This window comes from Choloepus didactylus, chromosome 18 (assembly GCF_015220235.1).
Source record: "Choloepus didactylus isolate mChoDid1 chromosome 18, mChoDid1.pri, whole genome shotgun sequence".
Lineage (NCBI taxonomy): Eukaryota > Metazoa > Chordata > Mammalia > Pilosa > Megalonychidae > Choloepus > Choloepus didactylus.
The window spans coordinates 9,520,049-9,535,299 of record NC_051324.1 but is presented as its reverse complement, the minus strand read 5'-3'; the positions used below and the strand labels follow the sequence as shown (position 1 = coordinate 9,535,299).

The window sequence follows — 15,251 nt, the reverse complement described above, 5'->3', positions numbered from 1 at the left end:
GGATGATTTGGGTGTTCTTTTTTCACTTTTATTTTTTATTCTTGTTCTGGTTCTTTCTGATGTAAGGAAAATGTTCAGAGATATGTTGTGGTGATGAACGCATAACTATGTTATCATACTGTGGACAGTGGATTGTATACCATGGATGATTGTATGGTGTGTGAATGTATTGCAATAAAACTGAATTTAATTAAAAAAAAAAAAAAAAAGAAAGGAGGAAGGAAAGAGTGTAAAAAGGGGATGGTCCAGTATGCCTTGCCATTACCAAAAGTAGCTCCCAAATACCCGGGTCCCTATCTGAGATTCTAAAAAAAAAATAACTGTTTTATTACATGGAACTTTCAATAGGAAGTGAGATACGGTAGGTTAGTATAGGTTAGAGTGAAATAGTGACACATCCCAGAGTAATTTGGGCAGAGAATAAAAATATATTTAAGGCCCCCCACCCTGACAAGCTGGGGAAAGGTGCAGAAGCGTTGGACTTCCTCACCTGGACTGGTGTTGATGTTGTCACAAACATTGGGACAGGCAGTTTGATGTGCCGAGCCCTGTATTGTGGGACTTGCCCCTATGAAGCTCGTTACTGCAAAGGAGAGGCTAAACCTGCTTATAATTGTGCCTAAGAATCTCCCCGAGTGCCTCTTTGTTGCTCAGATGTGGCTCTCTCTCTCTCTCTAACTGAGCCACCTCGGCAGGTGAACTCACTGCCCTCCCCTCTACGTGGGACCTGACTCTCAGGGGTGTAAATCTCCCTGGCAACACAGGATATGACTCCCGGGGATGAATCTGGACCCGGCATCATGGGATTGAGAACATCTTCTTGACCAAAAGGGGGATGCAAAATGAGACGAAATACTTTCAGTGGCTGAGAGATTTCAAGTGGAGTAGAGAGGTCACTCCGGTGGACATTCTTACGTACTATATAGATAACACTTTTTAGGTTTTAATGTATTGAAATAGCTAGAAGTAAATACTTGAAACTACCAAACTCCAACCCAGTAGTCTGGACTCCTGAAGAAGATTGTATAACAATGTAGATTACAAGGGGTGATAATGTGATTTTGAAAACCATGTGGATCATACTCCCTTTATCCAGTGTATGGATGGATGAGTAGAAACATGGGGACAAAAACTAAATGAAAAATAGGGTGGGATGGGGGTGATGATTTGGGTGTTCTTTTTTACTTTTATTTTTTATTCTTATTCTGATTCTTTCTGATGTAAGGAAAATGTTCAGAAATAGATTGTGGTGATGAATGCATAACTATATGATGGTACTGTGAACAGTTGATTGTATACCATGGATGATTGTATGGTATGTGAATATATTTCAATAAAACTGAATTTAATTTCAAAAAAAAAAAAAAAAGAATGGATCCAAAAGAGTGAGAGTGAGTTTGTCCTGAAAGCAAGACTTGAGAAAAACACCGAAGATGTCAAAAAGGGACTGGAGAATTATTTTCAGAGCCCAAAACAGGAGAGATTAGGCTATCTACTTGTGACAAATGAGGCAAAAGTTAACAATTATGCCTCAGAGAAAGCAGAATTGCTCCACTCCTATTTTCTGTTCACCTTTTTTTCACAAGGATAATGGTTATCCTATAGCAAAATATGAATCAAAGATGGTTTATTTAGCCAACAGCAAATATGTATTGCGGGTCTATTATTGTGTGGAATTTCACTAGGTATTAGGGTTCCAGAAATCTCAAGGATCTCATGGTCAGAGAAAAAGAGGGTTCCTGAACAAACCACCATTCAATATGGTAGGGGTAGCGAGAAAACCAGACAGACAAGAGACAAAAGGGCAAAAGACTTGAATAGACACTCCATAAAAGAGGATATCCAAATGGCCAATGTGCATATGACAAGGTGCTCAATTTCATTAGTCATAAGGGAAATGCAAATTACAACCCCAATATGACACCACTGCCCACCCACCAGATTGGTTAAAATGAAAAAGAAGGAATACACTTAAGTGTTTGAGAGGTGGTGAAGCAACGGGAACACTCACCACTGCTGGTGGGAGCACAAACCGGCACCATCACTCTCCAGATGCAAAACCACCTGGCAGTGCCTTGTAAAGCTGAGCCCATGCCTGCCCCACCATCCAGCAATTCCATCCTGGGTATCTCCACAACAGACGTGTGCGAAGTTACCGAAGGATGAGCTCCAGAGTGCTGAAAGCAGCACCCATTCACAATAACCTTCACACTAGAAGCTACCCATCGTGTTAGCTGTCCCAGTGGGGGTTCATTCGTGACAGGTGCAATAGGAGCTTGGAGCTTCTCCTGTGATGACACTTCAGGAAGTAGGAGCTGGCCTGGGGATTCAGGATACTTGGAAAATGGGCACAAGAGACTGGGACACATGGTCCTTTAGGAATCGTTCTGGAAAATGGAGCACTGCACGGGGCATGCAGAGAGATGAGGGTGCACAGGCTTGGGGACAGGTTGGGAACAGCCTTCTATGCCAGCTGAGTGGTCACAGGTCTATGCAAAGGCCATGTGTAGCCATTGAGGAATTTTGAGCTGGTGAGTGACACGTCTGCCTCAGAGTCAGAAGAGCACACAGACAACAGAGTGGCAGGGAGAGTAAAGGAGAAGGGAGAGCCGTAGAGGGATCTGAAGTCGAACAGGATGACTCACTGCTTAAAATGAGATTAGGGCTTGCAGATGAAGAGAAATACACCTCGGAGTCATAAAGAAACTTGAGGTTGTGAAAGGGAACTACTACTGGTAATGGCTGAAAAATTGGAGAAAATGAAATATGGGGGGGGGCGTGGGGGGAAAGAGAGGGAGAGAAAGACTAGAAAAAGTGGTCCTGATTTTTGGAAAGAGAAAAGTAGAATCCTGAAAACTACAATCTCTGCAGGGACCACCAGGGGTTGGGATGGATCCACTAACTAAACATGTAATACAGGAAAATGTCATGAAAATAGTATATATGAATTTCAACAAGTCTTGCCATATTCTCAGGGCAATGTAGAATAATGTGAGCTGAACAATAACACAGAAGGTGAATTCACCACTGGCTTAACAACCTCACCAAAAGGGTGTTGAGTACCTCCATGTGTAGAGACATCTCTCCTAAAATGTCAGAAAACTCTGCTTTTGGTTCTTTACAGCATGCCATTTTTATTAACAGTTTTCAGTAGGGCTTAGAAGGCATGATTACTGTATAATAGAAGGGATAAAGAATATTCACGTGACAGGGAAGACTTAAAAAGATCTCAAACTAGTAGAGTTCAAATGTGGATGAGAAGTTGCCTAATTGTCCTTCCATATCTATTCTCCCTTCTTCTACAGTAGTAGCATTTTTAGAAATTTTAGATTACATTTTCCAGTTTTTCTTATAGCCAAGTGTGGCCATATGACAATATTCCAGCCAATGGAATGTGACTAGAAGTTGATGAGAGCAACTTTTAAAAAGAATAAGCATCCCCTCCCCTTCTTTCCTCCTTCTTGTTGGCTGAAATACAGATGTGATGGCAGTAGCTAGGGCAGTCATCTTGGTCCATGAGATAAAAGCTACGTGTTGAGGAAGGCTGATCAATAAGACAGAAGCCTGGATTCCTAACCTGGAGCCATCCTGTAAAGTCTCTCTCTCACAGGAGAGAGAAATAAGCTTCAATCTTTAAAGCCACAACTATTTTGGGTCTCTCCAACACACTGGACAAACCAATACACGGCTTAATATTTCAGTGAACAATGACTTATCTGTAAAAACAAAATTATGCTTATCTGTCGCTGTGTCATTTAGATACAGCTGGCAGGATCTGCAACCAATTTGTAGAGTACATTTGATGGTCTGACTAAAATAGAGTCCTCATTGTGGAGACACCTCAAAAAAGTTGCAGACATCCTCCCGAGAAGCAGCATAAATTTAATGTATGTCATGCACACCTCCGTGTCTGATTTGAGTTATTTGAAGAAAGTCAGGCACTCGTCTGAGCAAACTGGGTTGGCCAGCTAATACTGAAGCAACTCAAATTGAGAGAGTGCTGTTTGAGCACATGAATTAGAGATCATCTCTTATTGGTCAATAAGAAGGTATCATGAGAATAAATTATGGCCATTATAAAACTTTTGCTCCTTAAAAAAGATAAAATAGCTTACTGAAAAACAATATTCCCACCTCCATCTACTGAGCAGTTCTTAGGAGTCATGCAGCTGATAAAAGTAACACCCATCTTCAAGGGAGCTGAAAGGCTGGGGGCGGGGGTAGCAGATAGGACTCAGGACATTGAGCCCTAGACCCAAGGTGGAGCTACTGCCATTATCACACAAGACCGTGGCCCCAACACAAATCCCTTTGACATCTGACAGCAGGTTTTTTATGTATCATGCAACTCCATCTTTCGAACATCTCTTGGATCACCCACTCACTAGAAAGAACATGGACTATTCTCTTCTCCAGGGCCAAGAAAGCCTGAGGCACTTTCCCAGACCTCCCCAGGAGCCTGAACTGGGTCCCACAGACAGCAAGGGGCCATGGGCATAAGCTCCTGTCCTCAGGGGTGCCATGGTGGTGGCTCCAGGCTGGTGGGCAGAGGCAGGGAGGGCAGTTTCAGCTGCCTTGGAGCATTTCTCAAGAGTATATGGAGAAGGGCATCCCCCCCTCCTCTTGGATAAACCCTGAGTTGGAATGTGAGGGCTCTCAGTCCTGGGGAATCCTTTCCACTGCTCTCTCCTTTCCTCTGGAAGCCCTGTTCCCCCTCTCCAAAGCATAAGAAGAAAGAAAGGAAAGAAAGAGAGAGGGAGAGAGAGGGAGAGAGAGAAAGAGAGAGAGAGAGAGGGAGGGAGATGGAAGGAAGGAAGGAAGGAAGGAAGAAAAAGAAGGAAAGAAGGAAGGAAGGAAGGAAAGGAGAAAGGGTAGGAGGAAGGGAAGGAGGAAAGGAAGAGGGAAAGAAGGAAAGAAAGAACGAACCTTGTCCTCGTTTAGTCTAACCTATACTCCCTGCTTGAAGGAGACAGAAGGGGGTCTCTTCTTGCTCTAAGGGTTTCCACATTAGACTCATTGGGCCACTTTTGTGAACAGTGCTTTGTAACTGAAAAGGACAATATGCAAATTAATGATACTTATTACTTATTTGCTTTTGTTCAAAAAGGAGGAGTTCTACAGCTCCCTTGACCTCCCCCCAGAGATCAGCTGGGTCAGGCAACCGCTGGAGATCTTTGAAGAACCCTCAGCAATCCCCCAACCTGTTCTTTCCCCATTCCTCCTGAAAACACAGCTCCTGATTGCACCATGCCTGGCTGGGTAGGCGGGACAGGAAGCCCCTCTGCCTTGTAAACACTGTGTTGCAAACAGACACTTCCCCAAGCTCCTATGAAGACGCTGTTACCAGACTGGGAGTGGCTTATTTAGGGAAGGTTCCCCAGGGCTTCCGCTGCAGTCAGACTTAGAGAACTGCTCATCTTAAATCTCACTAAATTGAGGCACAGGAAGAGGATTCCCAAGGAGAGGAGTCTCCTCATCCGGAGTTTTCCAAGTCCTCTTGGAAGCTCATTGGGTCTGAAGCAGAGCAGAGGAGCAAGATGTCTGCCTTGTCCTACACTGGATGGTAAAGACATGGGTGTATGAAGCCTCCCAAGATGCCCAAGCAAGGCTGGTGAGGTCCCAGGATGGGGAGAGCATGATGGAACCCCACAAAGAGCTCATATGGTGAGCAGCTCAGCCTCCCACATTGTATCCTCTACTGTCCGAGGCTGAGTTCCAGGCCTCCTCGGGGCTGGTTGTTCATCCAGGCAATCATTCATTCAACAAGCATTTATTAAACACCACCAAATGCCAGACCCTTGTTAGGCATTGGGAAGTCAGCATCAAACAAACTGGTCAGGAAGTGTTTCTGCTTGGAGGTGAGGGTGCAGATTCACAGGGAAAGGAGAGGGACCCAACTTTGAAACTTGACCAGAAGACCAAGGAATCTGGACTTTCCCTGTGGGGTGGGATGGCATCAGAGGCTTCTGAACAGGGGAAAGTGGTGATGAACCATTTCATAAGAAGGATCTCCTGGTGAAGCAAGGTTGAGACTATGCCCCAAAAGCCCATCAGCAGGCATCTGGTGATGAAGGCTAAATTGGAGGGCACAGAGAACAAAGGGGAAGTGAAAGAAGCAAGATCAATGGGGAAAGGAAGCACCATCAAAACAAGCTGGATAGTGGAGAACAAGGAAGATGGGCAGCTCAGAGATGACTCCCGGGTTTCAAGCCCAGGAGTCTGGTTTCACCACAGACAGAGGGGGAGGTCTGCCAAGGAAGCCTGCTTTGTGGAGCAAGAGTTAGGTTGAGGACATGACATTTAAGTTGAAAGAGGGTGTCCAAGCGAAAGCAACAAGCATGTACTTGGAGTCAAGAATTTGGGTGTGTGAGATAAGAGTATCTAGAGGTGGCAAGAAGAGGACTAGCAGGGGAACGGTAGGATTTGCAGGTGGTATGAGATCCAGAAGAGGCTACCACTGATGCCAACACAGGAAGAAGCTCTGGGTGAGAGGGTTGGACATCAGAAGCCCTAGAAGCACCAAGGAAAGATGCAGGTTGGGAGGAGGCCATTGGAATTTGCCATTGCAAAGCCACAGAAGACATTAGAGGAAACCCCATAGAGTAGCATGGGCTCCAGAAGAATAGCATGGGCTCCGATAGAAGATGACAGACTCCCATAGAGGAGCACAGGCTCCTGGAGGAGCACGGACTCCAGCAGAGGAGAACGGTCTCCAGTAGAGGTGGATGGCTGCCACAAGGTCCTCCTTAAGTCCTTCTTAGGACTCACATCATTGGGCACCCCGCCATTAGGCAGGCACCATATGAAGGAACGGGGCCCCTCTCTTCTCAGCCCATCAGAATGACCCCTACAAGTCTCTGAGAAAGCAGGCTTCAGAAATTCACAGGGTGTCAGAATAACCAGGAGGGAACAGGTCCAGGGGGATGAGGAGCAGAGAGCCCACCTCCTATTCCCATCCTGCCAACTGCCCTTCCCATTGCAGCCCCCCATGCTCTCTTAAGCACATTAACAGCCCAAGGAAAGCTCTGAGCTTTCAGCTTTCTCAAAACGAAACTCCCAAGATGTCAGCACAGGAGTGAATGTGAAATGCAAGGGCCTCGATGACACATTGGCTCGAAAACCCCAAGAACAAAAGGCCATTAGTTACCAGCTCGACCTGGAGGTTGAGCAGCTTAGCCTTGAGAGCTCGTCTGGGACACCCAGATAAAGAGGTGGTTCTGAAGTAGGGCTCAACTAAGCTTATTTCACCAGGTGATGAAAGGAGCTGAGAACGAGAGACCCCAAGGAAAGCCCATGACCTGACACAGGATGTGCTATCCAGTGGGGCCCCAGGGTCTCTCACCACGGAAAGGCATGGGTTTCTAACCACCAAAGTACTTCTGCTCTGGGGAAACGGGCTGTGAGTCAGGGCTGTGGGATTTGTGAGGGAACTGCCCAGTTTTGGGATTTGTTTTTTCAAGGCCACTAAGTTTTATAAATTCAAATTTATGCCTCAGAACAACCAGTACCAGTCAGACATGGCCACTACAATTTAGAGAACTAGAGACTCTCAGGAGCGGAGCTTCTAACCAGCCAGCTCAGTCTCCCTTCTCACAGCTATCATTTGTACATCTGACCAGTATTCTCCCTGAATACTTCTCCTGACGGGGAACTCACTACCCCAAGGCTGCCAATTACCTTTTTGATATGGTCTGACCTTCTCTAAGATTTTCCTTATAGCAAGCTGAAGTCTTTTTCCTTTTAATTTCCCTTCATTGCTGCCTTTTCTGTCCTGGAGAATGACCTCCACAGAGCAGGTGTTTGCCTTTTCTGAAGGTCCCTGCCCTTTGACTATCTAAAGATGGCTATTTCTTCTCCCTTGTCTCATCTTCCTAGAGAAAAACAGCTCTACTTCTTTAGTAATTGCTTGGATGTCATCACCATCTTGATGACCTTTTCTCTGGGTATAAAATGATTTATCAACATCCCCACTAAATGCAGCACCTGGAGTTGAACTGCACTCCCAGCAGATCTGCCCAGCTCGCCGGGGAAGGCCTTCCTGTAAGCCAAAGGGCAGATAAAGTAAGGGCCAGTGGGACTTCGTGATGGGCTCTTAGAGACCAAAAATCAATGATGACTCAGGTGTAGCTAGAGAGCACTGAGGTGACAGGTGTGTACCTGGGAGGACTGTGGAGGACAGAGAGGAGAGGATGTCTTGGGGAGGTGAGGATCTAAAGGCCACAGCACATCTTCCCAACCTTCAGGGAACAGATAACTGTCCTGCTCCATATGCTACTCCGGGGTACAGGAGAAGACGACAAACTTCCAACATCATTTTGCAAAGCTAGCATATCAAATCTTGACAACAGCAGCACAGGAAAAGAAAATAGAGGCAAAAACCCTAAAAAGAATCACAGTAAGTCAAACCTAACACTGGGTTAGAAGAATATACCACCATGTCACATTGAATTTATTACAGAAATGCAAGGAGCCTTCAATATAGGGAAGTTGATGATATAATTTGTCACGAGGCAAAAGAATACAAGAATTTCCTAACGGTGGCTAAAAAAAAATGTATTTGACAAACTTAACTTCCATTCATGCTTTAAAAAAAAAAAATCCATAGAAATGTAGAGTCAAAGAAAACTTCCTTAACATATGGTATGTTATGTCTTGGTGCTGGTTCTGAAGAACTGAACCAATCCTTTGGAGCTTGGGAAGTTGCAAACATCTGTGGCAAAGAAACGGCAATGGCTCTGGTTCCCAGACCTTGGCTTTGCAGATATAGGGACATAAACATGCATTTTCTCCATCTCTCCATCCTAGCCTTAAACCCTAGTCTCTGTTTGGGGGACACAGTGGGGTTCTTGTCAGGTCTCCAGTAGTGAAAGCAGTGTTCTTTCATCATTTTGAAAATGGGTTGAATTCAAGACTTGATGAGAAATCCAGAAAGTGCAAGCATTGGGTGGCTCTGTTAGAAGTCAGGAGCCCTGAGCTCCTAGCGCTCCATCTTGCGTTCTCACCAGTGGATCTTGGCACCTTCTGAGCCAGTCTTCAGGTTGTCATGCTCTGTCATCACCACCAGCTCGCCTCAGACAGCAGCTTACTTCTGCATGGAGTCACACCGAGGGGTATATGAGAAGTCAGCATAGAGAAAGTCCTGTTTTCCAGGATGGGGTCTTTGACTTCAGAGATCTGAGAAGATCCTGGAATTTTAGGCAAAACTTTGAGAAAGAGAGAAAAGGAGAAAAACAGTGCGTGTGTGTGTGTGCATGGGCTTTTTTCTTTTCTTTTCTTCTCTTTTTTTTTTTTTTTTTTTTTGAGGGGGAGATGATCTGTCAGTTTCATCAATTTTTCAAAGGTGCCCATCATCTAGAGAGAGCCAAGCCTCTCCTTCGACTGTGGGTGTAACTAATGCAGAAAACCAACATACACCAAAGAGGCTGGCAGCCTCAGCCAGGTCTCGTGGAAATGGCTGTGTGATTTGCCTGACAAGAGTCAAAACCACCAAGCCATTCAGGATCAAGTGCTCAGACCAAAAAGCCAGGCGATACATTTGCAGAGACTTCATGGTCTTGGCAGACGACTTTGGGTGAACGAAAGACGGATGTGGGAACTGAATGGGTGACTTCTTAGAAGACACAGAAAGTTAGGATCTGGGTTTCTTAGCCCAAGAACAGCAGGTCCCGAAAGGGAAAGAATATAGAACCAAAGCCCTGCAAGCAACAAGGGGGTGTGTTATTTGCATGGAGAGGCCCTTTGCTATTGGGGGAGAAGATGGAGGACATGCGGGTGCAAAAGCAGAGGACTTTTGCAAGCGGCTCACAGCAGCACTGAGCCGTGTTCTCTGGGGACAGTCATGAGAAGGAAAAGGTAGGCCACCCATAATGGTCCTTCTGACTTCTACATCCAGAAAATAGACCCTGGAGAACGGGGGAGGGAAGGAGCCCCTGGTCTACGTCAGACACTTGGCTAAGAACTTGCCAGCAATGACCTCATATCCTTCTCACAGAAGAGGAACCCCATGCCCTCAAGGAGTTTTTGAAAGGAGCACACAAGAGAACGCCCCCAAAGAGCCCTTAGCCAGTGGTCTGGCACCTAGTATATTCCAAATGTTGGGTAGTGTTATTATTTTCTTTTCATTTCATATCTCTCAGGTCTCAATTTAAAGATGACGTCTTTAGGGAAAGCTTTCCCTAACCCACAAACTCTATGAGGTCTCCTCTATGTAATTTCACAGTTCCCCATGATTCTCCCAACTGTAATGAAACCACATGTCTTGCCCACGAAACTGTAATTTCCTTGGGGGCAGGAATATTGTCTCGCTAGTATCCTCAGAGCCTGGCACGTGCTGTGCACACAAAATACACTCAGTACAAACACGCTGGCTTGAACGTTAGAGGTTAGTAAAGGGCCACGGAGAGCATCTAGTGCGACATTTCTGTCTTACAGGTGGGGAAATGGACACCCAGAGAAGTCCACAGACTAACCCAAGGTCACACAGCCAGGAGGAGCTGTGAGGCCGAACCGAGGCCCCCTGACTCATGTGAGGCCGAACCTAGAAGCCTCCTTCACACCCCAACCCTGCCCCCAGTGAGGAAACCACACGAGCTTATTTTCTTAGGTCAACAACAACAAGACTCTAGAGGACATGAAAATAGCAAGCACACCACTCCCTCCTGACCCCACCCTGGCCCACCTCCACCCAGACCAGCTCTCAGGCAGCTGTCATGGCTGGTGTGGGCGTGGACTTCATGCCTGTGAGATGCTGGGGAGCTCTGTGGTGACAGCCAAACGGCCACGCTGAACATCAGGTGGCTCTGGTGAGCAGGCCACAGCTGTGCCGAGTCACTCACGGGTCAGACCCTGCAGGCCAGGGGGATCAGTGCTATGGCAGGAGGACATAAAAGGCAAGATGAGGACAGAAGGAGGGGGTGGTCAGTGCTCTGGGGTAAGGGGGAGGGTTGGGGAAAACTTCAGAAGATGAGGCTTGAGCTGGGCATGGAAGGACGAACGGGCGGCTCAGCAGGAGGGGAAAGGGATCGGCATGTGCAAAGGCACAGGGGTGTGGAACAGTCTGTTGTATCCAGGGGCCAGCAGGGGCTCAGGGGGGCCGAGCACCAGGAGACGAAGCAGGAGGGGTGGACCTGGATTTGGTGGTGGGAGGCCTTGCTGGCCATGCTAAGGGATCTGGGCTTTCCCCTGAGAACAAGGGCAGCTCGGAAGGGTTTTAAGATGAAAAGCGACTTGCTCAGATTTGTCTTACGTCATCACCATGGCAGTAGGAGGGAGGCAGGAAGCTGGAGCCAGGAGTCTCCCATTGACGCCAAACTCTAAAGCCCAAACCTAAACCTAAAGCCCCAACTGGTTGTCACAGTGAACAGTACCACGAGCATCACCCACTTCTTCCCATTCATCAGCCCTCACCCTCCTATTGGGTGCACCTTTCTACATGGTACCTCACTTATCCAGAAGTCACTTAACAGGTAACCCCAACTATCCAGAGCCTAGCTGCCACCAAAAAAAAAAGAAAAGAAAAAAGGGAAACAATCATGGATAACCACAAGTCATGCCCCCAAATTTGGGTCCTACGGGGCATGCACTTTACACCCAGGAGAGGCTCACTCAGGCTGCCTCTTGGGCTTGGTGACCCCTGGTTAGCAGCAAACACTGGAGTCAGCCCAGCTCTGGCACCTCCTAGCTGTGTGGCCTTGGCCTCAATTTCTTCATATGTAAAATGGGTACAATAGTTGTAACTACCTCAGACTGTGCATGTGAAGATTAAAGGAGATGAAGCACAGTACCCAACACTGTGAAATCACAGCTAAAGGGGAAAAAGGAAAAGAAAAGAAGGATGAATGAGAAAAGACAGGAAATGTATCCTGAACACACCGAGGCAACAAGAATGGCAGGCTAGAACCCTCTGATAGTTTCAAGGAATGATTAAATCATACCAAATGCACTCTATTTATAAAGACAAGCAAAGCATTTTACAAAGATTTCCTTTAAGAGTGGATCCCATGACAGTTTTGTAGTTTAAAAGGTAGAATCACTGGAAAAATTAATGCATGCAAATTCACTTACGGGAATGACATCATTCTGGGAGTACCTGAGTACATCTAAAGCATCCAAAAGGTTTGTAAAACATACATCGTATTTAACAGAATCGAAGATGTCATGGATTCTAAGATTGCGCCCTTATTTTGTGTTCTGCTAAGAAAGAAATATTTTAGCTCATTACAGTTGCAAGATACCAAACATGGTGAGAGACCGCTTGATTTTAGAGTTGCTAAAATGTGAAAACGCAAACATTGCCGGAGGGATTTTCACATGTAACATATGTTTGTTATGAGAGTGTCTTATGTTCCCTTGTCCCTCTGTCTATGCCAGAGGCTCAGAGATCAACCTAAACCCCTCTCCCTTGCCCTGCTGGTGATTGCTTGATCTTGCCTTCCAGAAGCTTCCACTCTTAAGCTGACCCAGGCTAAAGCCAAACAGGTCTTCTGGTTTGCAGGGAGCCCCCAGGGCCGGCCAGCTCAGACCTGAGGTGAGCCCCTTCACATGAAAGTCAAGGGAGCAAGCTTGAGTGCACTGCTGAATACAATCGGGGGTCACCCAAAAAAAAAAGGCCACCGACCCTCCTCCTCTCCACTTCTCAGCCAGCAGACCCAGGAGCAACGACTGGCATGGGATTGTGGGATAGCGTCCAGCAGCCGGCCGCCTTCACAGCCTCTGCCCCCTGCCTTCTCATCAATACCCTATTTGTCACCCCAAACAGGTTTCTTGCCCAGGGCAACCAAGTCACCTTATACCCTATTAGTCTTGAAAGCAACAAAAAGGGGTGCACGGGAGAGGGGGGAAGGCAGAAGAGGTCTTCTTCTACAGCTTGGGGAGGGGAGATAATTGATCATCTCCCACCTAAACTGGAGATAAGGGGATGTTCCAAAACCCAACAGAAGCTGAGCCCAGAAAGACCCCGGGCATTCCTGCCCCCAAGTTCCTGTAGGGGAGGGAAGCAGGAAGAAGGAGCTCAACCATCCAAAAAAATTTTTTTTGTCCTCCAGAGCTCCCTGGTGAAGAGTCACACCACCAGGGAAACAAACAAGGTCACTACACCCAAAGCCTTGTCCTACAAACATCCACATGGCTCCTTCCACATCCGACAGCTTTCATCACCCTTTTCTCTTCTAATTTTCCACCCAGCCCCATAAGGCAGGCATCTGAGCCCATTTTACAGATAAGGAGACTGAGGCCAGGAGATCCTCAAGGAGATGCCCAAGGTCACGCATCAAGGTCACACCCAAACAATGGCTGCAGCATCATCACTTAAGGAGTTTATCAAAAATGTAGAAAGATGCGGGTTCCAGACCCCACTCTTGGAAAGCTGTGCTGCAGGATGGGGGCCTGGAGTGTCCGAATTTTAACAAGCCTTCCAGGAGAGCCAGACGTGCAGCCAGCTTTGGGATCCAGTGTCTGAATGTGAAGACACAGCAGCTGTGGGGAGGGAGGACGAGAAGGGCCATACAGAAGGGACCTTCGAGGCAGCCTTGGCCTACTTTCAGCCCTCGGGTTGCCTAAACCCACCCCTCCTCTCTGGCGGAGGCTTGTTAACTCATTTTGTACCACATCCTGCTGTTTTCATCTCGCCTTCCTTTTCCCTCTGAACAATCTTCCTCCTCCTACCGACCTGAACTTTATGCTTATTTATCCCACGCCCGGAGTGGGCCGGCACGCGCGCGGGCGCACACGGTCACGCAGGGACGCCCAGTGTGTGAACGCAGGTCCCCTGCGCACGGAGCGCGCACTTCTCCGGCACCGCAGCCACTCTCCGGGGACGCACGCTCGCCGGCGGGTGGGAGGCTGGGGCCCCATGGACGGCGCCGCAGGCAGGTGCTTCCTTGACTCCCAGGTCCTGATGGCCAAGGACCCCCGATGGCAATGCTCCCCGGGAGAGCTCCCAGCCTCCTTGACCTCGAGGGCACCGGGCGGCCTGCGAGGAGGCGGGAGGCTGCGGACGCTCTCGGACCGCACAGAGGCGTCCGGCAGCCGCTACCCAGGCAGCCTTGGACGGTCACGGGGACGCCCCCTTCCGTCTCCGGGATGACGGAGGACGCGGGTTTGCGCGGCCCGAGCCCGGGCGGCAGACCCCATCCATGGAGCCGGAAGACCGCAGGATCTGTCCAGCCCGCCCGGCTGAGTGCCGCCCCTCTGCGAGCCCACTGCCCCCGACGGTCCCCAGGCTGCTCCCGCTCCATCCTGAGCCGCCACGCGTGCCCTCCGCCGCCCAGCCACACACCTGCAGTCCCCGCCGGGCGCCGAGCCCGTCTCCGGCGGCGATTCCCTGCAATCCGGGCGACCGTCCCGACCACCGCGCCCCGGCAGGAGCCGCGCGGCGGGTGCCAGCATCTGCCCAGACTCCGCCCTTCCCGCGGGGCCGTCGAGCCGGGGCGGGGCCGGGGGCGGGGCCACACCGAGGGGCGGGGCTTGTCCGCGGACGGGGCGGGGCGGGGCTCGCGCGGGCCGCCTAGCCGTCCTCTCCCGCCACCTTGCGGCCGCGCACAGTCAACCCGGTGCGGGCCGGGCCCGCGCATCCCGAGCGTCCCGCCCCGGGGCCCGCAGGGCGTCTCGCAAGCAGCCCCCGCTCTCCGCCCGCGTGCCCTCGGAAGGAACAGGCCCTGGCGGTGGGCGGCCTGGGCCGGGGGCCCCCGGCGCCGCGCACCGGCCACCCCCAGGAGTAAATGAGGCTGGGCCAGGGGAGCGGAGGCGCGGCTTCGGGCCCGCGGGAGGGGTGGGCGGAGCGGGGTAAGGCATGAGGAGGGGGGCTTCGGGGGAAGGAGGAGAAAGGGGAAGCTCCGACGAGCCGCTTCCTTCTCCCTCTGCGCCCCAGAGCCTCACTTCCTCCTCTTACTTCTATTTTCTTTGGGTGCCCTTAACCCTTCAAATGCCTGCCCCTCTGCTGTGCGGACGGACGCGCTGGCCCTCGCCCTTCTGCAGGAAATTTCCTAGAAAGATGAGCCAAACCTGGCTTCCTGCGCTGCTCGTCTAGTCTTTGGGTCAGACTCTCCCACCTTGCCTCGCTGGTGCCAGCTCTGCTGCCTGCCATTTCCCAGCCCCCGGGGGTCCGGCCTCCAGGGTCAAGGCCCTCTACTTCCCACGGACGACATGGCAGATGTTGGAGGGACACGTCACGGAATCCCGGAAGCCAGGGCACTTCCCTGTGTCTCAGTTTCTGCATTTACAGAATGGAGAGCAGACGGCTGGCTAGTGCGCAA

At 49.4% G+C, this 15,251-nt stretch overlaps 1 protein-coding gene across 3 annotated transcripts in view; it reads right to left on the bottom strand.

The window, feature by feature from the left end:
* PIK3R5 (phosphoinositide-3-kinase regulatory subunit 5) overlaps positions 1 to 14,419 on the bottom strand; it is a 77,480-nt gene extending 63,061 nt beyond the window's left edge. For all 3 annotated transcript variants that reach the window (XM_037810783.1, XM_037810785.1, XM_037810784.1), the window contains exon 1: positions 14,276 to 14,419. The gene's annotated coding sequence lies outside the window, so the exon portion shown is untranslated. The remainder of the gene's footprint in view (positions 1 to 14,275) is intronic.
* Between the last annotated feature and the right edge of the window lie 832 nt (positions 14,420 to 15,251).